The sequence below is a fragment of the Halichoerus grypus genome, chromosome 8 (assembly GCF_964656455.1).
Source record: "Halichoerus grypus chromosome 8, mHalGry1.hap1.1, whole genome shotgun sequence".
NCBI classification, from domain to species: Eukaryota; Metazoa; Chordata; class Mammalia; order Carnivora; family Phocidae; genus Halichoerus; species Halichoerus grypus.
In genome coordinates, this window is record NC_135719.1 from 22,116,793 (window position 1) to 22,144,332 (window position 27,540).

Sequence of the window (27,540 nt, forward strand, 5' to 3'; positions counted from 1 at the left end):
TTGGTTGCACAGGGCACTTTCTGCCCAAACCCTGACATTGTTAATTTCTTATTCAATTTTATATTTTTTAATATTAAAAATATAAGTACAAATTTTAATCTTAAATTTAATTTATTGAAGTTTTAAATTATTTTGTTTAGTTCAACTACTAAAGTTGAAACTTGTATTATTATTACATATCTTTCAGTGTATTAACATTGCATAAATTTTGGAATCATCTCAATTGTTTCTCCAAACTTGGGCCCAACTGGCCATTTTAAATAGCAGTAGCTACCAATAGATGCATCTGGAACATATAGAATTCTCCAATATTTTCTCATTTCCATGAGTATACCATGGCCTGAGAAATTTAAGAAATGGGGTGATTCAACTCAATTATTCTATCTGGAAAGGATTAAAATCCAGCTTTTTAACTACCATGGGAAACCATACACGCTGGAGACATCCAGAGCTCAAGTACCCTGTCCAGAACTTATCACAGTGTCTATTACAGTATATATATTTTTTATTTTACTCTATTAAAGACTCAAAAAAAGTTAGTAGGAATTATAGCTACAATACACCCAGATAACATAACAATTGTAGTAAATAGGCAAACAGAACAAAGGAAGAAGTCAAAAGGGAAGATAGTAAGGCAAATGCATTCCAGGGCCAAGTGGGGGAGGGTTCAGCTTGGAGTTCAGGCCCAGGTGACTGCTAAGTTGTCTCACTTGCCGCCCACAATGGTTCCAGGATGACATTGTTTGTACTGTCAAGGAATACAGAAATAATTATTTGGGAAGTTGTAGCAGATGAGTTGTACTTGAGATGAAATTTTATTTTACCACCCCAGGCCCACAGGCACCTGGGTGACTCAGTCGGTTAAGCGTCTGCCTTTGCTCAGGTCATGATCCCAGGGTCCTGAGATCGAGTCCCACATCGGGCTTCCTGCTCTTCGGGGAGCCTGCTTCTCCCTCTCCCTGCTTGTGCTCTCTCTCTCTCTCTTTCTGTCAAATAAATAAATAAAATCTTTACCACCCCAGGCCCATATGGAAAGAAAGTGGACAGTAAATTTCTTTATATTTTTTAGAAATTGTGATACAGAAGTGTGCTAAGTAGACCTTATTAAATATAAATTCTATTTATCTAATTATCTGAATGACTTAAGGCTGAATTTATCTTAATTTCGTATTATAATTGGCTTTACATTAAGCATTGTAAATGTGAATTCCTCATCCCACGCAACATCCTTCTTTTCATTAACAAACTTGCAGGACCTTTCTTTTATATTGTAGTTTTTCAGGAACCAGATACAAATATACACAAAATCCTAATTCTACAGTTCTGTTAATTCAGGTAAAAGCTCTTAATTCTTGGAGAATCCTTTCCCAATCCTTCCTACAAATGACACACGCCCAATTTCTACCTCTATATATAAAACCGAACTTTCTTCTCATTTTTATTATTTCGTTTCATCATCTGTCCTCTGGTAGAAAAAAGAAGCAAGAATGACTGGAGAGGAGAATGGGAAGGATACAAAGAGGAGCGAAGACTTAAGTCAAGACTTAAGTCAAGACTTACTGTTGGGATGCCATATTGTCAGTATTCATGAGTGCCAGCACCTTCAGAGTTTTCCGCTTAAATATCAAACATTCCAGGCAGCACCTAAATTAGCAATTCACTCTAATATCAGGAGTGATGACAAGGAAGGAGAAAAAAAGTTGGGGTCAGGTGGACCTGGTGTTAAATTCTAACCTTGCTATTTATGAACTTTTCTTGAGACCTCGGGTCAGTTACTTAACCTCTCTGAACCTCCATTTAGGCTCAATTGTAAAAAAGAGATACAGTAGTCCTCCCTTATCAGGGGTTTCACTTAGCCGTGGTCAGCAGCAATCCAGAAGCAGATGATCTTCCTTCTGACATATGGACGTATGGTCAGAAGGTCAATAGTAGCCCAATGCTGTGTCACAATGCCTCTGTCAGTCACCTCACTTCATCTCATCACGCAGGAATTTTATCATTTCCCATCATCACAGGAAGGGTGAGTACAGTTCAGTAAGATATTTTAAGAGAGAGAGACCACATTCACAGAACACTTGTTACAATATTGTTCTAATTGATCGCTTTTATTATTACCTATTGTTGTTAATCTCTTACTGTGCCTACTTTATAAATTAAACTTTATCACGTGTATGTATGTATGTATAGGAAAAACTATATACAGGGCTTGGTACTATTCACCGTTTCAGGCATCCCCTTGGATCTTGGAATGTGTCCCCCGTGGATAAGCCAGGACTACTGTAACATCAATTTTCAGGATCATTACCAAGATTAGCAATGAAATGAGCGCCTAATAGCACACAGTCCGGCACATGTTCGGCACTCAGTAAAACACAGATGATGTCATTAAGTATCCTGCTCAGAAATAAATATATTATATCCCCAGAAATGAACTGCAGCATAACAGATTCTAAATCAAGTGTCTAATTCACATGATTTTCAGTATTGTGCGTTGAGTCCAGTGCTTTTAAAGATGGTCCTAACTAGAGTATCTTAAAGACACTAGAAAGTCATATTATCCAGGCCTCATCAGGGGACCTAGGAGGGATTATGGGGTTGTCAGTTCAAGGAAACTAGAATGCAGAGAGAGAGGTGTGATTTTTTAAAGTTCTTCTTATTGAGCGTTTAAACACTAGGCAAAGTAATTTATAGACATTACCTTCTTTAATACAACAAATCTATGAGGCAGGTACTATGTACACATATACTCAAAGTAGAGAAAACTGAGGCACGGGGAATAAATTCTCTCCAGGTCCCAAAGCTTGTAAGTGGAATTGATGGGATTTTAACTCTCACAGTTGGACTCTGGAGCACGTGCAGTTAACTTCTATGTCAGGATAAATATAAGGAACAAAGCTACAGATCAAGTTTGTGATGGAAGAGGTACTAAAGGATTGGACAGAGGGAAGAGGAGAGAACACAAATCTTAGCTACAGAAGTCAAGAGACATGGCCAGGCACCAGCGGGTAGAACTATTTGTTTCAAGGCCAATGGCAGTCTCTCCAAGGGACCAGGCTGAGCTCGAAAAATCAGCACACTTCCATGTAATTTACCATGTCTTTTTCTGAAACTACAAAGCACTTTCTCCAAAAGAAAGCTTTTGTACAGATATACAAATGGCCAAAAGCATATGAAAAGATGTTCAATGTCATTAACCAGTAGAGAACTGTAATTCACAGCCACAGTGAGATAGTACTTCACACATACGAGGATGGCTATCAGAGAGATTGACAATAACAAGTGTTGACAGGATGTGAAGAAATCGGAACTTTCATACATTGCTGGTAGGAATGTGAAATGGAACAGCCATCATGAAAGCAGTTTGGGAGTTCCTCAATACATTAAACAGGGAATTACCATATGACCTAGCAACTCCACCCCTAGATATATATCTGAAAGAATTGAAAACAAATGTTCAAAGAAAAACATGTACACAACTGTTCATAGCAGCACGGTTCATAATAGCCAAAAGGTGGAAACATCCCAAATGTCTGATGAGTAGATAAACATGAGGCATATCCATACAATGGAATGTTATTTGGCCATAAAAAAAAGGATGACGTTCTAATGCATACTACAACATGAATGAGCCTTAAAAACATCATGCTACGTGAAAAAAGCCAGACACCAAAGGTTACATGCTATACAATTTCATTTATATGAAATACAAAAATCTAGTCAAAAATCCCTAGAGACAAAAAGCAGATACATGGTTGTTGCCAAGGCTTGGGGGCTGAAGGGAGATGGGAAGTCACTGCTTAATGGGAATGGGGTTTCCTTTTGGGGTGATTAAAATGTCCTCCCAGTGATGATGATCTAAAACTGTCACTAATAGCACTAAATGTCACTAATGGTAAAGTTGGTATTATATGTATGTTACCACAATATGAAGAAAGAAAAAGAGAACCTTTATGGAAACCCAATATGTAAAATAGATAAAAAACCCTGATGGAATCTGGCATAGATAGGGGACCTGGAGCCAGTGACCCCCAGCTTCGATAAAAACACTGTCACTAAAATAGAGAAGGCCAAGTTTACTCCTACAACCCATACCCTGACACTCTGAGGAAGAGCAGAACTAAAGTTTCTCTGTTGCCCACATGGAAATGCCAACGAAACTCGGAGCCCAATGCTAAGGAAGAGTTCTTACTAGCTGGAACTTAGAGAATCCACACTGAGAACTTTAGTTTGCAAGGAAAGAGAAAACCGAGCTCTTCCTCAAACAAACAAAACTGTGGGGATTTTTAGAGTGATTTTTAAGTTTTTACAGATAGAAAACAAGAGCCAAAGTACCGGAACTTTTCTCTGTTGACTGTCCTGGAAAAAGAAAACCTAAGAAGTGGTCTTACTTTATAGCTCGTATTACCATTCCTCAATTATTCTTGCAAAACCAGGCTCTACCTGTTCATTTAAGTGCAGGGACATGTCTCCCAAGGGGAACCCAGCATTTTAAGTTCACTCCATTCGTTGTTTTAAAAGTCCCTTCAACAGGTGGTGAAATCTCTTTGTCCACTTGTTTGTGGAGAAGTATTCCACTTGCTGTCCTAAGGCAGGACTCAGGATTTAGTCTTTCTCCCGGTGCTCAAATGCATTATGGGTGACAATCCCGTCACTTTAGAACCACCCTTGAACTTGCCAACTTCCTTGAGTTCTAATCTCTTCTGTCCTTTCTCCCTCTGGACAGTTTCCTACAAACTGATTATGAGGTTCCATGTGTTCACATCTCCACTTGGCGAGGGGGGTGTGGGATAAGACCCTTTCTTCATTGTGAGCAGGAGAGTTTCTCAAGAGTGACACCGGCAAGTGCTAAAGTGAATGTTGAAACTGGGCTTTCTTGCCACTGTTTGTGTTTGGTTCGGGAAACGGGCTCTCGACATGTCGGTAAGAAGTCTTAAACCCAGATTACGGCACCCCTTTCTACAGAGTGCTCTTTTTTGGGTAGGAGGTGAAAGGTCATCCTCTCAGACTGGATAGTTGTACTCAAGCAATTACAAGACCCCAGTGTTTCTACAAAGGAGATCTTTGAAAGTCCATCAAGAGATTTTTTTTTTTTTTTTTTTTTGCAACTGATTTACAAAAAGCACAATTAAGCAAATGGCGGTGTCATTCAAGACCATTTGGTGGACGAGGCCGTGGATTTTAAGTTCCAGTATAATGATTAACAGCAAAAAAGACAGATTTTTAAAACTCATGAATAATAAACTGTGCGCTATCTGTCCTATTTTAATAGACTACATAGTATCTCCGTTTGTGTCGTCAAGGTCCAAATATAAAAAGAGGTGAACATTGAACTATTGAAATGTGAGAACACAAGAAATCTGAGCAGATGCCGAGGTAATGCTCAGTAGAAAACCATGGGTGACCTTGGACTCCCAATTACACATCTTTACTTTCTCTGCTTTACTTGAGGAATTAAAACTGCTTAAATGAAAAAGAGATTCAATTTTTTTTTTTTCTTTTCTCTGGGCATCATTTAACCAAGGACAGTGACTTGTTAGGATTTTCTCCGTTCTTGTAGGGCAATTGTGGAATGTGAATCTCCCACATAAGAAGGTGTTGAGTCAGTGTGTTTCTGTGTCAAAGATTGCAGAACCTACTGCAGGTCTAAAATGCCCTCCTTTGGCCTTAATAAAATCAGAGGGAATTTAGGTCAACACTTGGGGCATAACGGGTCAGTTTATCCATAGCTAATACTCGGTTTCCCTGTGTTTCTTTAGGGTGCTGTGCACAATTTTTTTTTTTTTTTTTTTTTTGCCAGATCCTGCTCTTTTTTTCCTACACAGAAAAATGTAACTTGTTGAGAAGAAAACCATTTTGACAAAGAGAATTTCAAAATGGAAACTCAATGGTTCATTTTAGGAAATACATCCACCCTATTATCTTTGTTATTTTGTCCCACACAAAAGCAATCACACTCTTCAAAAACATATCCTAGCAACTTTTAAAAAATTCAGAATGGTAATAAAGCAGCGCCTTGCCATCCCGAGATCGAGGTCTGGAAGTTAGCAAGTTCACCCTACTGTGCTTTAAAATGGAGGCCCCAGTGATCATTCACTTGGTTTGCAAATATTGACTGGGATCTTACGTTGAGGTTTCGGTGTCTTCACAACAAAGCAGAGCAACAAGGAATCAGCCTGGAATCAACCTCAGAGTGCAGTCACGAAGTACGAAGTGCAGAAGATTCTTACGGAGCGTGACCAATAAAGGAAAGTGAGAAAAAGGAAAGGCATTTAAATTTGTCACGTATTTAAAATTAAATTTCAGGAAAAGACCAGATTATATTTATAGGGTAAAAAAAATAATGCTTGAAAGAGAAGTTTCCAGGGTAGAGGTCACACATCTGATGCGCTCCTGGGCCCAGAAGGGCAAATGAATGGAGGTTGGGCAGGGACAGAAATGTTCTCAGGCTTCCTTCTACGCTCAGCTCTTGGAAAAAAAAGTACATTAAAGCATCACTTCAGACGATAGAGATGTAGTGTCTCTATTATTCAGTTTTTTTGAGATATAATTGACACATAACATTATATTAGTTTCAGGTGTACAACATAATGATTCATATTTCAACATGATCACCACAATAAGTCGAGTTAACATCCGTCACTGTACATAATTACAATTTCTTTTCTCGTGCTGAGAACTTTTAAAAGATCTACTTTCTTAGCAACTTTCAAATAGGTAATACTGTAATATTAACTATAGTCACTATGCTGTGCATTATACCCCCAGGATTGTTATTCATTTTCTTTTTTTTTTTTTTTAATGAGGTCATTACTCTTTCCAAAGAAGCAGCAAAAAGGCAAAGTCCTTAATTCCCTCCTGATCATTGAATGTTTGCTCCAAACTCCTTGGGAAATAGCTCACTCCATTTCTCATCTAATTCTATTTCTTTAAGATTTTATTATTTATTTATTTGAGAGAGAGAGAGAGAGAGAGCACAAGCAAGGGGGTGCAGAGGGAGAGGGAGAAGCAGACTCCCCACTGAGCAGGGAGCCTGATGCGGGGCTCGATCCCAGGACCCTGGGATCATGACCTGAACCCAAGGCAGCCGCTTAACTGACTAAGCCACCCAGCCGCCCCTATTTCTCACCTAATTCTTTAGGAAAAGAACCACTGTGAGCGGAAGGGGACAGGAGTCCCACTGATGTCCATAGAGGATGAGCAGATCTTTCATAAACTGCATAAAAACGTAAGCATAACAATATTGTTAATAAAGGGCCCAACTTGTGTGAGGTAGAGTTCTAGGCCACGGATATGCAGCAAGAAACAAAACAGACAGCAACCTTGCCCACACAGTGTTTAGATTCTAGCAGGGAAGGACAGGCAGGATCAATTAAGCAAATCATTATTTGCTCTGTCAGGCGGCGATAGGAAATGGTGAGCAGGAGAAAAGTAAATCAGGAAGTGGTGGAGGCACTGATATTTCACCCAGCATGGAAATAAAGGTTTTTCCAAAAAGGGAGCCCTCGGGCAGAGACCTGAATGAAATGTGTCAGGGCCATGGGCACATCCGGAAAAGAATGTTTTGGACACAAAGAACAACAGAGGCAAACCCTCCCCCACCCATCCACCTGCTCATCCAGGCAGGAGTGTGCAAAGAGTATGTGAGTAACAGAACAGTCTCGCTGGGACAGAGTGAACAAGGCAGGAGGGCAGGGGGGTAGGAAGATGAAATACGACTGCATCCCAGGGAAGCAGAAAAAAGACTCAGAAGCTACCGAAAAGATTTGCTTGGTCAAGATTTGTTGTTCTGGTGAGCTGAGAACTGGAAGGCTTCTGGAACAGGAGCACCATGATTCCAGAGCAAATCATCAGAGAGGATGATGGGAGAACCAGCATGGGAGGTTAGTTTGTGCTGGTGACTTGGCCTGAAGTTTCCGCCTTGTCTACAAAATGCCCTTTAAAAGAACAGGAGTTGCATAGGGCGAATCCGAACTGTGGTAGGTATTTTGGAATCTTGTCTACACAATCCCAGCCCCACGGGTTCCCCCACTACCCCACCCCAGTGAAATGACCCCACAGAGGACTGGGAAAGTGGGTAAGCAGCTCGGCTCCAAATTCTGGGTGTAGGAAGATTACGATTACATGAGTCAATGAATCTTCACCTCTCGAATTTGCCACAAAAGAAAGAACTTCCTCTGCCCCCTCAAAACATCTGGAGGCCGCCTGCCTGCCAAGCCTTAAGTGCAAGTGGAAACATCTGGGTATCAGCAGAGAGGGGGAATGGGATGGCATCTATATATGATTTTGAACAGTTGAATAGAAGCATCAAAAACAGTTTTGCCTTTTATTATGTAAAGTTACAGTAGACTTAGATATTGCTTGTTTCTTTTTCCTTTGGCCGCCCACACCATGGGAAAGAGACATGGCTTGATGATCAAGAAATGTAACTCTGTGGCCAAGCAGGCCTTTCCCAGTTGATCTGCCTCTTAACTACTGAACATGCAGTCTCTTTTGTTCTTTCTCCTTTGGCTAGTGAAGTTCCCCGCTGCGGCTCTGGAAATCTGAAATTCCTGGGTAATTTTGGCCCTGCGGATCTCAACTCCCACTCCGCATGCTTTTTATATGACTGGCGTTCACTCAGGAGTTTCAAGGGGAAAATAGAAGCAGTGTGTATGAGAGGGAGAGATGTGTGCATTCTCATTTTATTCAGTGTATACTACATTGTCATTGTTGTCAAACAGAATAAACTTGCCGCTGAAACACTTAGCCACGTGTTGATCTGCTCCCACATCTCCTGTTGAGAACTCAGAGTGACAAAGCCTCCTCCGTATCCACCCCCCCACCCCAAGCTTTAATGCAGAGGGGAGTGAGCTTCCTATAACTGTTTATTTTGGAAACAGTTGAGGAAGCATCTGACCTCACATTTTCCCATTGTTCAGCCGTGGCCATATAATTCCTTGTATGAACTGAAATCTTATAAGAAACGTTAAGATGAACTTGGGTGGCTTGGGTAGAGGCTGGTTTGTTACTAGCAGGATTATTGTTAGCCTTATTATTATTATTAACATAGGATTTTTGGTAGTAAGGGTTTCCCCCCCCTTTTCAAACCATATACCTGCAGCCTTCTTACTAGTAATTGTAATGACAACCACCAGATATTGAATGTTCACTCCGTTATAAAAAACTATACTAAGGGTTTTACATAGATGTTCATTTAAATTCTTATCACATACCTCGAAGGTACAGAGTAGTAAGTATATTCTGCAGATAAGGAAGATGAGGCACAGAGGAGAAAGAAAGAGATGGGAAGTGACTTCTCAGAGTCACTCAGAAAGCAGGAGGCTGGGCCAGGATTTGAACTCATGTCTGACTGATTCTGAAGCCCAGGTAGTCAACCACTTGGCTAGGCTGCAAGCTCATGTCTAGAAGCGGGAAGACATATTCCTGCTGAATAAATGTGTATGCTGGGATGCAAAACCAGGGAATCTATACTGTGACGCCCCAAACCCCAATGTCGAAATCAGCTCTCAAATCCACAGCCTCCCTTGCATCTCCCATGGTGCCGCCTGCATGGGACACATGGCTATGAGCATTTGGTGGAGCTTCCATTTACTGGGTATGTGTGGCAACAGAAGCCCCAGCCTTGGGTTGCAGTTGAGTTCGCCGTGCAAGTTTGGCATCCATCCCTGGAGGCCACAGCAGGGTTGCCAAAGTTCTGAGAGTCTTCTGCTCATGAAGGAGCGATGACAACTGTCTGCTCATGCTGCAGTTTTGTGGCCTGATGTGGGATATGTTTCTGGAAACTTAGCCTCAAATCTGTTTCTGCAGCAACCTCCCCGCCACGGTGATTCTATGAGCTACCAATTTCCTTTACTAAATCCCTTTTCTGCCTAAACTGACTTGAGTGGATTCTGTTGTTTGCAATAATACACACAGAGGAAAGACAAATGGATGGAAGGAATATACTTTCCCTTTCCTTGAGATTGTTTCTCTGGTGGACTGTCATTCTATGCCACCACCACCAGCAGCCCCCATAGAAACTGTCTGACTTCCCCCAGAAAGCACTGTGGTTATCCTATGGGAAATACATCCAACATCTCCCATTATGGCGCGGGAGTCAGAAAACAGAAGCTTGGAACTGTGAAGGGCTTCTCTAGCTGGCAAAAAAGGAACGAGAGCTTCGACTCTCCCAATGGAAGCTTCATCCACAATGAATAAAGATCTGTTCTGTTATTGGCAGGTTTGAAAACATGGTTCTTTACAATAATGCCCAAATGCCCGCTGGGAGTGAAAAAACATGAAATCGTACACAATGGTTTTCCACTTCCCTAGACTTGTGTTTACTACTCTCTGCTGATTCCACACGTTTCCCGATAAATTCAGGCTCCACTTCATTTCATTAAAGCAAAATCTGTTCAACTATGTCCGTAGTTGAGTAGAAAAGCTTCCCACTCCAATGTTATTTGTATTCAAGCGCAAGGCATTCGGGCGGGAACTGAAGAGGTGGAGAGTGTATGGTAGCTTTGACCAAGGCCAAGCAGAAAGCTGAGAGCACCCAACCACAATGGATACAAAGGAATACAGACAGGTCGTTTGGGATGCCAGGCTCACTGGGACCATCCAGCACACTGTTGGCCAGGCAGAGGGATGGCGTAACAGGTGGGCACGCCACAAGAAGAGCTAGAGTCCAGTATAGATGAGCAAGTGGTAGGGGTGATCCAGGAGCTCTGATGATGAATAATGGCTTCTTTATCTCCCAACCCGAAAGAAGTCATATTGAACACTGTCAAACATAACTTCCATTTAAAGTAGCAATGCAGGGATGCCTGGGTGGCTCAGTCGGTGAAGCGTCTGCCTTCAGCTCATGTCATGATCCCATGATCTGGCTCTTTGCTCAGCGAGGAGCCTGCTTCTTCCTCTGCCTGCTTGTGCACTCTCTCTCTCTGACAAATAAATAAAATCTTTAAAAAAATTAAAAAAAATAAAGTGGCAATGCAATTCATTTAGCCATGAAGCAAGACAAAGTTAAATGCCTTAGAAATTCATAATGTCTCTTTGGGGCCATAAAGGTACCACTTAATAGCTTATAAATCCAGAGTTTATAAATTCTGGTGAAAGTTGTTTTTTTTTTTTGTTTTTTTTTGTTTTTTTAAATAGCAACCTTCTGCTGTTCCTAGCCTGTGTTCTTGAAAAATACAAAAGAGACTAGATACTTGACAAACTAGAATTTCTAAATTCCCTTAGAGAAATTCCAAACCATGGTGGGTTATGTTAAGCTCTAGCATCTCCACTATGTTTTTTTTTCTTCCCTGTTAACATCCAAAAGGCAGAAACCCAACCTTAAAGGAAGCAACATATGATACAAAGGAAGTCTCAGAGTGGAATACAGAAGGCAATCCAGCGTAATTTTCAGGTTTAGGAAAAAATGTGCATATATATATATATATGTATATTAATTTTTTACAGAAGTCACCAAGTATAGCATCAAAATTTGTGGGCACTTCAACTTTCAAATCTTATCCTATCCCCTCTAAACTCACTCATGTGTTAGGCATGTTCATATTCCTTTTTTTTTTTTTTAAAGATTTATTTATTTGACAGAGAGAGATAGCGAGAGAGGGAACACAAGCAGGGGGAGTGGGAGAGGGAGAACCAGGCTTCCCGCTGAGCAGGGAGCCCGATGCGGGGCTCGATCCCAGGACCTCGGGATCATGACCCGAGCCGAAGGCAGACGCTTAACGACTGAGCCACCCAGGCGCCCCAGGCATGTTCATATTCCTGATGAGACAGCAAAATTGCACGATTTTTGATCTAATAGCTTCACTTCTAAACAATCCAAGTGAGCAGGGGAAAATCATATAGGCAGCCAAAATACATGTGCAAGATTATTTCTAACAGCAACAATAGAAATAACCTACATATCCAGGAATAGGGGAATTATTAATCTGTATTATGTAAAACTATAATAAATCCTTATAATGAATATTATATAATCATTGAAAATATGAATTTTAAAGAATATGTGATAGTGAAACATGTTTATGAAGTAAAAAAGTAGCATCCAAAACCGCATGACAGTGATCCTCATTTTTCTTCACAAAATTCATGTGAAAAAAGACTGGAAGAGAAAAATGCCTAAGTAATTTCAGCCATGGAATTTTCAATGAGCTTCTCTTTTCTTTTTTATAGTTTTCCCAATTTTCTTTATTATTATATAATACTATTTTTTTTGTAATTGGAAAAATCAGTAGATCTGACTTATAAGCACTGAAACAAAACCAAACACTAACCAGACACCTCATTTCCTACTGTGATTTGAGGTTCAGAGAAGTGGTCTGCTCTTCTGACCCAAGGTAGATTTACTAGGGTTTGGGGGTGGGGGAGTAAGAGGGCGATGATTGCATCGGTAGGACAAAGTGGAGCATGAAGGTAACAGTGGTGAGTAATCTAAGAAAAAAAAAAAACCTTTATTGTGAAGTAATTTGTTTCATATTCTGAGAGCAGCTTCTACAAAGTAAGAGAAATCTATTTGCCCTAAAGAAGGGCTACTTTAGGATTAGCTAGAAATTACCTCTTATATTCCTGACAACCCCAGTTCTCAACTATCATTCCCTTTTGCAATTTCTGCTTTAATACGTCTGCAAAGCCCCCTTCTACTATAAAGATGTCCATGTTTTCATGGGCCTGTCTTGCTTCCTGGGTGTTTACCATGACAGTCTCCACGCCTTATATCTCTAAGTGAAAAGTCTGGGAATTTGCTCTTACAGTGGAGAAGAATATTCAAAGTTTTTTCCTGTCCCAGAAAATCCGATACTTCTAAGTACTCTTTGGATTTAGTCGCAATAAGTTTATTGGATGTGATGAAGATGACATTGATGATGCTGACCATGGTGATGATGAATGGCCCAGTTCCCTTACATATGAAATGAGGAAATACCTAATTTACAGGGTTTTGGGGGGAGAAGATAATGAGAGGATTGTAGAAAAAGCCCACAGTAGTGTCTGGCAATGAGTAATTTTTAAGTATGTGTTCCATTTCGATAACTAGTTCCTAGAAAATAGATTGTTTGGAAGGAAGAAAGTAATAGACGGCTATGTCCATACGATGCCCACAGAATCATCCAGGGACAGCATAATAGTGTGGGCTCAAACCAGACTGCTTGGGTTTGCATTTCTCCATTGCCGTTGTGAAACATTGGCCAAATGACTGGATTCCTCCACACCTCACTTTCCCTACATGTAAAGTGGAGTTGGTAACATTTCCTGCTTTGTGGGGCTGTTAGGAGGATTAGGCCAAGTATTGAGGAGAATGCCTGGCAAACAGTAATCACCATAGGTAATCGCTAAGGTAAATATCTTCCTATTCTGACTTGTTTCACAATAACTCACATGAAATTGCCCAGGGTGAAGCACTTCTAGCTCCGTGAAGTTTGCTTGGACGCCCAGAGTTATGAGCCCTCAGCCCTGGGACCCCCTCCCCATAAGAGGTTTCTTATATATACATTCAGTCCCTCTGTATTTCCATAACTAATCAAGCTCCTGACTGTGCCTTGTTCATTTCTGTGTCCCCGAAAACCTAGCACCCTGTATGTCCACACTAAATGTTTAATGCCATTAGAAACAGACTTACTGAGAAATGCCCTTACTGAGTATGGACAATGGATTTTATTAATATTAGGTTGTTTTATCCCCCCTGCCCCCGCCACACACCCATGTAATGTACTCTCTAGGGAAATTTTGGAAGAGGGGACACATTTTACCTCACGCATTGAAAGGCATTAAGAAATCTGAATTCAGACTTCTTTTTAAATAAAATTTATATAAAATTGTTACAATTCTAGCAATGAAAATTATATCACTTACTGGAATTACTTTACTCTGTCTTATTAGAGAGACATTTCCATTATTGGAATTTGGACTTCTAAGAAAACCTTACGCAGAAGCTATTTAACCAGTGACTTTTACGCTGCTAAGAACAAAAATTTCCAACGGCTCTGGCTCACACTATACATTCTGGGTAGAGAGAGCAGGGACTGCGTGGGAACACCGCAAAAACTGCTTTCGACTTGCAGGTCTGGGGACTTGGATTCTGGATCAGGTGACCCTGGGGAAGGCACCGCTCCTCTCCGGATCTGATTTCCTTCTTTGCATAACAATAAGGCTGCCAAACCGGTCTAGAATTTAGGCTAAGGTGGAACGCGAATACTCCTGAATAATTCCGCCCTACTTGGGGGTAGGAGGCAGGGGGAGGTTGGCAAATAGTAAGGAGGGAGTGCGGAGGTGCCTTTCATTGGACGGGGAACTAAAGTGTCTTTTGCTTGAAATTTCTGGACGAAGTTTCTAGATGCATCCACAGAGCTGAGCTCTGTGTCTGAATTTTCCTACTCGAGTCCGAGCCATCCTTCAGCACTGCAGTGGACGTTCCCGAGCAAAGTCTTTCCAGCCGTTCAGCTCGGCACCACCGCCTTCAAAGGGGGCTTCCTGCCGAGTTTGTTTACACCATTAAATTTCCTCACATGTAAAGCCGGGAGAATTTTTCCAGGTGTTCAAATTCCTGGAGGGTGGGGAAAGTGCCGAGGCCTATATTAGATCAATACCACGCTAGAGTGAAACACAAAGGACCTTTTTCACGGTGTTGCCCCCTCTGGAGATCTCTATTTTGGAGGCAGCCTTGGCAGGGCCCACAGGGTCGTCTGTCACTCTCCGATGACACCGACTGCCCGAGCGGGGCGGTCCCGGGGCTCCAGGGCTGGCGGCCGCCGCGCAGACTCCGGGCACCGCCTGGAGCCGACCTGCGCGACGGGCAAGGGGGTCGGACCGGTCTCACCTGCCGCGCGCACCTGTACCTCCGTGGGGGGCGGGTCGCCGGAGGCGGGGTCAGAGCGCAGGGGAGCGGACAACTCCCCCTCTTTAAATAAGAAGGGGAGGCGATCCCGTCCCGAGCTACAGGTAGAAATCAGAGCAAGATCCTGGGCTTCTCCGAGCTAGGTGTAGAGAGCTGGCAAGGTCACCCATTCAGTCACCAGGTGGTGCATTTAATTTAAAAGGACTGTTAACCTTGTTTATACAAAATAACACCAATATGCAGAGAAGCAGTAAATCCATTGTCGTTAAACAGCGGGGAGCCGCTGGTGCTGGCAGCCTGCCCACCGACGACGTGAACTCGGCTGGCACCGAGCGGGGAGCGGCGCGGGCCGCCCGGGCCCGCGATCCCCGCCGGCCGCGCAAGAGAAGGCCCGAGAGGTGCCCTCCGTGCCCTCCAGATGACTCTTTGCATTCTTGTCAAATATATTTAGAACAAGAGGTGTCCACTTAAAGGGAAACATTTGTTAATCACTTAAATGCAGGCGCTTGGCAGCCCTCCAGTTTCACCTTTATAAATATGTAGGATCGGTTTCCAGCTAAGCAGGGAACTCCTGAGCAACTTCTCTTTCTCTCCGTGTCCCCTCGAATTGACCTAAGGTGAATGTCCCTAGCACCTTATTAATTTTCTATCCCAGCGGGTTTTCCTGAGTCAATGCCAGCCTTCTATCGGAACGTTGACGGAGATAAATTAACGATGCGCGGTACCGAGAGAAAGCGGTGGTGTTTCTTTAAGCAAAGGGACAGATTACAGTTAAATTCCTGTTGACTGAGGAGCTGGTGTCGACATCCTCCTTGTTTACCAGCAGCTGTCCCCCCCGTTAATGACACTCTGATAACTCGCGGAGGCTGCCCTGCGGTAGGGGGTGAAGCCGATAAAGGGGCCTCTGTTTAAATAGCCCAGTCCTCGACCGCGCGCCTTGTAACTTCCCTGCATTTAACAATCGCTGAAACTGTTCGGGAAAGGCAAGCCCCGGGTGCGCAGGTTTTCACTCTCCGACTTGCAGAGTTCACAGTGTCAACCCCGCGGCCAGTGAGGCCAGCCCTCCGCGGGGCTGAGGAGTATCCCAGCGTGGGGGCCGGGGGAGGGGTGCGGGGAGGGGCTCGGGGAGGGGAGGGGCGGCTAGTGGGCCAGGTGAGGGGTCAGCGCTAGGTGTCTTGGAGAACTCTTCATTTTGTTTGAGAAACACTGACGCGTCCCCACCCCCAACCAGGCTTCGTAAGCGACAGGGCAGGGACAAGGGTACCTAATGACTGTGCTTTGAGGGTCCATCCAGCATGAGGGTTAACCACGGGAGAATCGCTTTTAATACTTGGAACAATCTCCCTCCCTCCTCAGGTTGTGATGTTGTAGGGGACCTAGCCGGGCACCCAAGCTGATATTCTGATCTCACAGCTGAGAAAACAGGTGCCCAGGAAGCGAAGGGGCCTGCCTAAAGTCCACTAGCAAGCTGAGTGGTAGGATGGGGGCGGGGGGCCAGTTGCCTGCCCACCATTCTTGTCAGACAGAGGGATACAAAATATTACACACATTTTGTAATACATCTACACAATATATTCCTATAATATATCATATGTATCTACATCAGGATAGGAAGAGGAAATGCATATATGCATTATATATAGTGTACATAAATTTATATAAAGATAGGCACATATCTTTAAATTTCCTCTTCCTAGCCTGATGTAATGGGCAGACAGCCGCTATCCCCACTCAGAGAAAGCCACAACCCTCACCTGGCTCAGATCCCATCCTGGTAGATCCCTGGGCTGCCCTCCAGACCTGCCCCCACCCTGATTATTTCACGAATACAATCCATTTAAAGATCAACAGTCCTGGAATGCCATAATCTTTGTCATGCTCTAACTAGTCAAGCAGACATACCTCCAATAAAGCAAATGCAGAGAACAAATTTATTTCTGCATTTAGAAAGGGAAGATGATGTGAAACAAATGATCTAATTTCCATTCACCTCAGTTTTCTCACCTATGGGATGTCCCATATCCAACCCAAGAGATTTTGAGAGGGGAAAAAAAAATTTAAAAGACAGGCAAAGTATTTTGAGATGCTCAGAAGAAAGATGTTCACATTTTTATCTATGTGATTTCCTCAGGAAAGTTCTTTTCCATATCTTTAAGGATAAACCACTATAATGTATTTTCCAGTGGCCCAAAATAACATGAGGTTTATCACTCATACTTCCAAACTGTAGTGACTCCACAATTTTCTCTTTATAGTAAGGTATTATAAAATTATTCTTTGTATAAAATTTGAATGTAGCTCATAATCTCTTTATGGCATTTCTTTAATTATCAGCTGTGATGGGTAGAAGGGTACCCCCTCAATGAATATGTTGAAGTTCTAATGCCCCGTACCTCTGAAAAAAGGGCCTTATTTGGGGACAGGGTCTTTACAGAGGTAATCAAGTTAAAATGAGTTCTTCAGGATGGGCCCTAATCTAATACGACTGGTGTCCTTATACAAAAGGGAAATTCAGACACAGAGATACATGTAGAGGGAAGAAGATGTCTCCCAATGACCAAGGAGAGGGGCCTGGAACAGAGCCTTCCTCATGGCCCTCACAAGGAACCAGAGCTGCCAACACCTTGATTTTGGACTTCCAGCCTCCAGAGCTGTGAGACTATAACTTTCTGTCATTTAAGCCACCCAGTCTTTGGTGCTTTGTTACAGAGCCCTGCAAAACTAACATACCGACCATTTTTTAAAAAAGATTTTATTTATTTATTTATTTATTTATTTATTTATTTATTTATTGAGAGAAAGAGAGAGTGCATGTGCATAGGTACAGGTGGGAGGGAGGGCAAAGGGAGAGGGACAAGCAGCTGAGCAGGGACCCAATGCAGGGGCTCAATCCCAGGACCCCAGGATCATGACCTGAGCTGAAGGCAGATGTGTAACCAACTGAGCCACCCAGGTGCCCCTATACTAACCAATTTTAACCATCTCAGTAACTTTAAAAATCCCCTAGAATCGATACTTTAAAAACTTATAAAATAATTTAAATGGCTTAATATTATTGTTGAAGTGTTATCTTTAATGGAAGGCAAACAGAACTAACAGTTATTATATATCTACTCGATCCTGAGCAAGATTTGGGGAACTTTATATATCTTTGTTCATTTTAATTGTTTAACCATGCTTTCAATAATAAAATTTTATCTAATTCAATAGAAGCATATTTTTTACAGTAAAAACATTTACAGTAAACATGAGTAATTTAAATGAGTACCAATTATAGGGATTGTACTTTGCTTAGCATATTTCATCAAATTACATATCATAGAAGGTAGAATCTTCTCTAATTATGAGCAGTGCTATTTGTTGAATTCTTCTCCATCATTTCACCCACATTTTTGATGTATAATATAATTGACAGTTGAGAAGTTTATAGTAGGTTTTGTCATGGACCCAATTGTGAGCAGAGATTACAAATAAGCACAGTCAAGAAGTTTTATCAAGTAGGTATTCTGTATAAAGTTCTAGAAGGAGAAGGGAAAGATACAGAGGTTGCACCTCCTATCTTTGGGTAGCTAAGAGTCTAACCAGTGAAAAAGGCCTCACAACAAGTCAAGAAAGCAAATTATAATGATACTTACAAACAATACCTCATCAATCCAAAAGAAAACAAACTCAAGATAGGGGACCACAGATCCCATATACCTGCAATACTAAGCCCCCGATTACACCTGCTCTCTAAGCTTCATTGTTAAGAGCACCATCTTTCACTCCCCAGAATGTCCAGCTTTGATGGAAAAAGTCTGTAGTTACCCTACCTCAGAGTTTTCAACATTTTAAGTTGGCTAGGTCTTTGTTATGGGGGGCAGTCCTGTGCTTCCCAGTACGTTCCCTGGCCTCTTCCAAATGATGCCATTACCACTGCTCTCACCCAGTTGTGACAGCCAGAACTGTCCTCAGATACGGCCAAATGCCCCCCTGGGAGTTAGAATCACTGTTCTTGCCCAAGATTACATAAAGGTTAGAAGAGGATATGTGCAGGAATGATGATTAAACAAAACTATCTTGAAAAGTTTCAATTTCAACATGAATTGGCTGAAGACTGAGGAGGACATTCTGCACATATAAGGATGACAATGGAGTAGAGCAAGCTGAAAGAAGTTCAAGAGAAGGCAGTAACCAGGAGTACAGATCGGGGCATTAAACAAGTGAACGAACCTGTTTACCAAGCTACGGCTATTTCCAAGAACAGCTATATCCAAGTACAAGACTGTTTAAAAAAAAAACAATATGTTGTTAAAACCTCTTCATTCGTGGCATTCACAGAGGCTCTGAAAAATGGGGAAAGGGGTTAAGACTCACTCCTCTTTGCTTCAAACTCATCTTTAATTAGCGTGGGTATCTTCATCAAAATGAAGTGATCTTCATCTGGTTTCTTTCATTTAGTTATTAGGCAATCATGTTGGATAAGGGCTTTCTAGACTGGTTGATGTTTAATGGAGGTCTATCAGTATGATTCTGAATATCAGCTGTGGTGAAATCCCTCAAAATGAAGACTTTACGTTTTTAATTTTTGTTTAAGTCTCTCCCAGGGAAGGATATTCAATATCTAGAGGCAGGCTTTCTTCCCATTTCATTTCGTTCTTACTTCTTCGCTGACTAGGTAAATTTAGCTCACACATGCAGCTAGAAGGAAGTTATCTGGTTACGAGAAGATTGCCACGAAGACATGAGTGCTACCGGTTATTAAAATCACTTACTTTTCTTTGCCCTCTACCTCACTCAGCCAACTGGAGAAACACAAAATCCTCACAGCTCTGGGCTTGTGGAAGAGAATGTTCATTTCAATGTAAACACCTGTGAGTTGTGCGAAGGAGAATTAATATGTCCACAGAGAGGGGTAGGATGCAAGCTATACCAGAAAGCACGCTTTTTGCCTGTCCAGGTTGGATCGGCGTGATGCCTTACATCTACTATTTCAATGTATCAAGCCCCAAAACCCAGAGGTAAGAGAAGTTTGATAACTCCATCACTTAGGTGAAGAAAGGGAAAGAAGATCAAGAGAAAGGAAACAACTTGTCCAAGGTCACACGGCTGGGAAGTAATATGGCTACAACACATACCCGGATCTACCTTATCCCAGAGCCGGTATTCTTCCCACTGACACAAGTCAAAGAAAATTTAGCTATGTAACTTAAGAAAATGAGGAGATCACATTCCCACGCTACTCCCGAGAAGACAAGGTGAACCCTAGGTCAAAGAAGAGGTACCAAGGCTTTCAGGTTCCCAGGATGCAAGCTTGCATCAGCACCCTGCAGTGTGCTAAATGATGCCCGCTCCTAGAAAAGCAGTCGTTGAACATTACCTTGTTGTTTGAAAGACTTAATGACTCCAGTTCCAACCCTCGGGATGTAAACATTATGCTAGACTGTGGCTTTAAATGATCATTTCCAGCATAGATGATATTGCAAAAAGTTCAAGGAGAAGCGGACGAGTTCACTGGGATCTGAGCACAGGATTTTTGTCTTGCTCATGCTTCCATGTGTGTCCTCAGAGGACACAGCCAGCTCTCCCCCACTGGGCACAGTCTTATTCCTGGATGGGTCCCTTGTCCTTGTGCAGAGCACCTCGTGGAAGGTCCCAGGAAAGCAAGCTGCAAGGGAGTAAGGAGGCTGGAGGGTCACAGGCTGCCTCTTGCTCCTCATGCTTCTGCTCATCCAGGGTTCTGGGAGACGGTTTGCAGTAGGAAGGAAGATCCGCCCAGTCTGTTTCCACAGGAAAACATGAATGTGAGGGAGCACTTAAATCCCCTGAAGGGGCCCGTAAACATCGAAATGTATACAAATATCTATGTATTGCTTCAACAAATACTTACCCACTGTCCCCTGAGTGACAGATGCCCTCCCAGAAACAGAATCTATTTTTGTAGGGCAAAGAGAAGCCCCTGGTGCAAATATAGGAGCTCAAAGGATGATCCAGGTCGGGGAGGTGTGATGTTTCATAGCGTGTTCACACAAGGTCTTCCCAAGGAGGTAACATGAGAGCAGAAAACCAGGTAAAGCACAGGAATGATGCATAAGGGTATCTGGAGAAAAGAATGTTCCAGAGAGAGGGAACCACAAATAAAAAAAAAAATTCCCCACAGAAGGAGGCCAGTGGTGGAAGAATGGAGGATATAGTCAATGAATGAACTACTGGGAGAGCTACGTCATTAATTTTAACTGCTATATAGTAATCCTTGTGGGAATAAACTGTGTTCATGAATCCTCTGCTGACAGACGTTCAGGTTGTTTCCAGTTATCCAGTGTCATAAGCTATGATGTACAGGGTGCCACTCTCTCTAACGTAATACATCAGGAGGTGGAATTGCTGGTCATAGTGAATGAGATTCTTCTGCTTCAATACATATTATAAAATTATTCTCCACAGTGATTGCTCTAATTTACAGCCCCTACAACAGTATATGAAAACTCCCCTTTCCTCACATTTTCTCCAGTATTTGGTGTTATTAGATTCCACTTTTTTTGGTAATCTGTTGAGTTTGAAACAATCTGTCTTTTTCATTTTAATCCGTATCCCCCTCATCACAGAGCAAGGGGAAGGGGTGCATTTTTTCCAAATGTTTCTGGTGGATTCAGGTTGCCTATTTCAGATTGACGTTCATAGGCTTTGCTCATTTTTCCAGGGACTACTTATCTTTGATTAATTTGGAAGACTTTTTAATATGTCCTTGATAGGAATTAGAAGTATTAAAATCTATAATCTTAGAATGTAGGATTTTTAAAATATTATGGGGTGTCTGTAAACAAAGAGAAGAGTTTTCTTAGAAGAATTTTAATTTAATCTGATCAAATTTGTTAATATTTTTCAGATTTGCACTTCTCATGTTTAAAAAATTATTTCCTCTCGTGACATCATAAATATATTCTCTTTCATTTTTGTCTAAGAATTTCGGGGTGTCTGGGTGGCTCAGTCGGTTAAGCGCCTGCCTTCAGCTCAGGTCATGGTTCCAGGGTCCTGGGATCGAGCCGCACATCAGGCTCCCTGCTTCTCCTTCTCCCTGCCGCTCTCCCCCTGCTTGTACTCTCTCTCTCTCTTACTGTCAAATAAATAAATAAAATCTTAAAAAAAAAGAATTTTAAAACTTTGCTTCCTGATTTTAACATCTGAAGTTTATTTTTGTATATGTATATCTATATCTGTTTCCTTTCACAAGCAAGCCTGTTCTCTCCCCATTGGTGTGTAAGACCACCTCTTATCCACTCCCCATGTCTATGTGGGTCTGTCTCAGGCATTTTAGCCTACCACCAGAACATTATTTTGAGTATGATAGCTTTAAAATAATTGCATCCCTAACTGGGTGTGTGCTGCTTATTATTCTTTCTCTTCAAAAGCACCTGAGCTATTTTGGGCCCTGACTCTTTAAGATGCATGAATTAGTTCCATACGAACTGACTAGCTCTGTGGGAAAAAAAAAAAAAAAAAGTTGAGATTTTAATGAAAATTTTAGATTAGTTTGGAATAATTCTTTAGGAAAATAAATCTTCTCATCTATGTATCTCCACTTATGTAAGTCTTCTTTTGTGTCTTTTCAATACTATTGTACAGTAATCTCCACTCAGATCATCCATTTCTTTTCTTAGATTTATTCTTCCATAGTTGGTGGGTATTGGGCATGGAATCCTTGAAAGATTATATTTTCTGATCAGTTATGCTGGTATTTAACCACACAATTAATTTCATGTATTGATATTTAAATTTTGACCTTGTATCTGTCAAATTTCCATAATTCTTTTACACTATCAAAAAAATGAAACTGTCTGCAATCATGATAATTTTTTCATTCCAATAATACTGTTCATATTTCTTTTACTTGTATAATGTGCTGTCTAGGACCTAGAGACAGTAATAAGGAACCTCATTGTCTTATTCTGCACTTTGAAGGGACTATTCCTGATACTTTCGCATCAAACATGATTTTTTTTTTAAGTGTTTGAAGATAAATTTATCAAATTAAGAAAGTTTCTTTTGTTTCCAAAAAACTCAAGGAATTCTGATAATACTTGTGGAAATTCAATTATCATTCCTGGACTGGTTATCAGGCATGAAATGAATGTGGTCCATTCTCCATCAATAGAATGATAAATAGTAACAATATAAATGTCTAAATGTTCGTACTTTTTATAGATGACATACTTGCTAATTGCTCTTCTGTGGGCTAATATTTGGGATTTAGTAGTGGAAGAATGTAATATTTTCTATAAAAACAGTCTCTTTGGGTTTAGAATAGTCTCTTTTGAGCATCATCACTAATGTTTAGCTTTAGATCCCTAGAGATGAAACTCTGTCTCTTGTTTCACAAAAGCAATGCTGAGAGCTCAAAATGCAGAAAATTATATATTAGAAAATTCTCACAAAAAGTATGAAACTAGCAGACTATACTAAGTTCTGTTTTCAAATCTCTTATTCTAACAGGAGCTCAGAAATAACTTGGGGGTTCAAGAGGCCTATCAAAGTAACATCCACATTTCTAGATTAATTTACTTGAAATGAGTATATTTTTCAATAACTTTGTGGACAGGTCCAAAAATATTTACAAGGCTTTATTTTGTTTGGATTTTACTACTAATCATACTCACTTCCTTAAAGATGGAAAATGGCATATTTTTTTTTTTTTTTTTTTTTTTTTTTTTAAAGATTTTTTATTTTTTATTTATTTGAGAGAGAGAGAATGAGAGAGAGCAAGCACATGAGAGGGGGGAGGGTCAGAGGGAGAAGCAGACTCCCCGCCGAGCAGGGAGCCCGATGCGGGACTCGATCCAGGGACTCCAGGATCATGACCTGAGCCGAAGGCAGTCGCTTAACCAACTGAGCCACCCAGGCGCCCTGGCATATTTTTAACTAAATATAACTGAAATTGGAAAATGATACAGTGATTTAAAAACTTTCAGGAATGCAGTATAAACTGTTTGAAGGAAAGTGAGAAAGAGAGAAAGACTGGATTACTGGAAATATACTGGGGTAATCCACAGATTCAAAGAAATAACTAAATGAATAAGGTACCTCGAAGGGTCTCAAGGATTAGAACCGTACACGCAATACTATTCTCTCTCATCCTCATCTCTTCCATTCATCTATCCTATTTCTCATCTTTGCTTCTCTCTCTGAGCCTTTCACCAGTATGGTGGAGAACTTTCTCCAGTAATGGAGAACACAGATGTACTGGATAATGTCTGAGAGCTTCCCCAAAACCACCCTCAGTTTCAATAATTCACTAGTAGAAGACTCACAGGACTGAGGAAAGTCATTATACTTGTGGTTATAGTTTTATCACAGAGAAAGTCTATAGATTAAAATCAACAAAAGGAAGAGGCGCATAGGGCAGGACCCAACACATGCTGAGGCACAGAGCTTCCAATCATTCTCTCCCAGTGGAATGGTGTGGATAGCACATATTACTCTCAGTGACAATATGTGGCAACACGTACATAATACTGCCAACCAGGAAAGCTCACCCAAGCTTTGTTATCCAGAGTTTTTATTAGGAGTTGGCTATGTAGACAGGCTGATCACTCATGTGAATAACTTTAGTCTCTAGCCCCTCTAAAGCTTGGATTGGTAGGTACCACATGGCCCAAGGCCTTCCACCAAAAATTATGTTATTTAGCATCAAATATCTGGCCTGGTTCAAGACCCTTAGGTAAACAAAGACACTCTTATCAGGCAGGACACTCCAAGGGTTTAGAGATTACCTCCTTGGAGCTGGGGGCAAATGGTCTAACCTTTCCGTAGGCAAGGTTAGTCCTTCATTGCACATCCTGAGTCATGGAGTCACATCTTTATCAACCCAGGAAAGAAGAACTGTATTCTCTGCTAGTTGCAGTAAACAAACTCCAGGAAAGAATTCTGATAGGTCCAGCTTGGGCCACATGCCCCCCCTCAGTGCCAGCAACTCTGGTTTCAGGGAAAGGGGAATATGATCCTCCCAGTGTGTGTCACGTGTTCTGCTTTGAAGTCAGGGAACTGGACCAGTTACCAGAACAATCTCAAGTTTGTCAATGAAGATAACTACAACAGTTATTACAACAACAACTGTGGATATTAAAAAGGGGAAAAGGCATAAAGTATAATCTGGTTCTTCTTGTTTTTTTTTTTAAGATTTTATTTATTTATTTGAGAGAGAAAGAGATAGCAACAGAGAGCATGAGCAGGGAGAGGGAGAAGCAGACTCCCCGCTGAGCAGGGAACCCGATGTGGGGCTCGATCCCAGGACTCCGGGACCATGACCTGAGCCAAAGGCAGACATTTAACTGATTAAGCTACCCAGGCACCCCTGGTTCTTCTTATTTTAAATTAAGTCTTGTTTGCTCAATCCAGGGATCCGTAGATATTAAGGCAAGTAGGTATTCTGTTAAGTTAGTCAATTGTCTGTATGAGATCAGACATATCCAGTCAATTCTTTCGTATTTGTGTTATCAGCAGGAGAAAATATGTCAAAACAGCCAAGTGATGGAGATTTTTATTTTTTCACAATTTTGCTGCTCTGACCATAACTCAGACTGTTTTCAAAATTTTTGTTCTGTGTTCTATGATTCCTGTTTGAGATATCATTACTTGTGGTTAGAACGAAAATTCCAGTTTGATTATTATAAGGCAAAAGTATTATGAGTTTTAAAACAACAGGAAATTATTAGAAATTGGGATTTTAAAAAATGTCACATTTTTCATAGCAATCATTTAAATTATTACCTTATGATTTAATTCTGTACTTATTAAAGCTTTTAGAGAGAATAAATCTTAATATGGAAAACTCTGCGTACTGAGTACTGAGAAGTTATATCAAACTGAAAAGAAATACGTCTTTAAAAGCATTCTCTTAAACCCGTTTCCTGTAAACAAAATGACCCCAGATATTCCTTGAAGTGATTATCCAATTAAACTCTGGTAATAGAGGTTCCTGAGATTTAAAAAAAAAAAAAAAATTATCTCTGACTCAAAAAAAGTGTCCTAGATTTAATATGGTATCATAGGACATAGGTCTGTGGCACCTGTGATTTTAGCTGAGTTCAGGAAGAAACTAGACTCAAAGTAAGTATTAGTACATAAATAAAACTACCTATTAGGGCAATGTACTTGGCTGACTGCAGGCTAAAAAATAATAACAATAATTATTATAATAATAAATCACATAGCCTCACAATAATCCAACTCTCACATACTTACTTTACAAATGCAAAAGATGGCAGTCAAAGAGCAGCGCACATGTGGCCACAGGGCCATAGGTAACAGGTGGTGATGGAGAGATTCGAATTCAAGGCTCACTCGAGCTCTGCGCTCCATCAGGTAAGCTGAGGAAGACAAGGTCACCTCAGGAAATCATCATCGGTCTCAGGCTCTCCCTCAATACTGATTTTGTACCACACTCAAGTAGGGCTTTCAGAGGTCAAGTTGATTTTTCCTATGATGACCCATCTGCCATGATCATCCATGGGTTCCAACCTTCATGCCTCTGAGCATGTGGTTCTGTGGAGAAGGTGGAGAGAGGGAAGGAAGGAGAATTGTTACCTCTGGAGGGGGATTGTATAATCTTGTCCTACCGTTCTTTAAGACTCAGTTCAAATCTTACCTTCTCCCCAAGACTTCCCGATTGTCTCCGGGTAAGAGTCGTCAACCACCTTGCCAAAGATCTGCCAGGTTCTAGTTGGCAGACAGCTGGAGTCTCTCCATCCATGGCTCCCAAGGCCTGTGAATGCTAAGCTTCATCTACTCCCCGACTGGACAACCCCCTGTCAGGACAGTCACAAGGCAAGAAACAAACATTATCTATGGCCACAGTTTCATTTAGACCTTGTTAGCGGTAAAGACAGTTCTGATAACATTTTTTAAACCATCTAGTTATTTGTACATTTTCAAGACGTTGTATGTTTATTTTTCTTAGTGGCATAAGTTCAATTGTTGCTATTTATCTTGAAGTAAGACTAAATATTTTTAAATTTGGAATGACAAGCTGATACGGCCCAAATTCTTTTGCCTCGCCAAATTCCAATTTTTTTTTAACAAGGATACAGTTTGCAAATTTATTTTGGAAAGGCCAGTTGCCCCAGAAAGTCATTCTCAAGCTAAGTGGATTTATAAAGCCTATATATTTTTTTAGGCTGTTAATCCTTTTTCCAATTCCGTAAAGCTCATAACGTATTAAAAAAAAAAAAAAAATACAAAAAAAGTAAGCAGGCCCAAGACATGCCAAAAATAAAAACTTAAGGTTTCAAGTCTTTACAGATTGTCTCTCCTCTCATTGGTGTTTTGAAAAAGTTTCAATTTGAGAAGGAAAAATAATTCTATCACCAGTGATATCTTGAGTTCATGCAGGGACTTTTTGTAAAGTGCCCAAATTAACTTTTCTTTTAGTTTCAAGGTAATTAAGTAAAATAAACAGATGACAATAATAACATTAGCATGCTTCTCCAACACTCGCTGTGTGTCAGATACTTGACACCTATCATCTCATTTAATCCCCACAGAAAGGCAATTTTAATTACCTACTTACAAAGAAAGAAACTGAAATTTGGAGAAATGGAGTAACTGGTTAAAAGGACACAGAGGTGATTAGGATTTAAAGCCAGGTTGTGCATCTCTAAGCTTAAATTCTGTGCTGTGGTGATTCTGCCAACGGGGGCTTATGGTCAGGGCTGTCCTGGGGAGTGCAGCCTGGAGCAAATCCT

General features: G+C 41.1%; 1 long non-coding RNA gene across 1 annotated transcript; it reads right to left on the bottom strand.

Moving 5' to 3' along the window:
• Positions 1–1,560: 1,560 nt before the first annotated feature.
• Positions 1,561–26,221, bottom strand: LOC118529884 (uncharacterized). Its single transcript, XR_013450119.1, has 3 exons — positions 26,042–26,221; positions 6,125–6,222; positions 1,561–1,662 (listed from the first exon to the last, which is right to left on the bottom strand). It is a non-coding gene; the product is annotated as an uncharacterized LOC118529884 (long non-coding RNA).
• Positions 26,222–27,540: the final 1,319 nt, after the last annotated feature.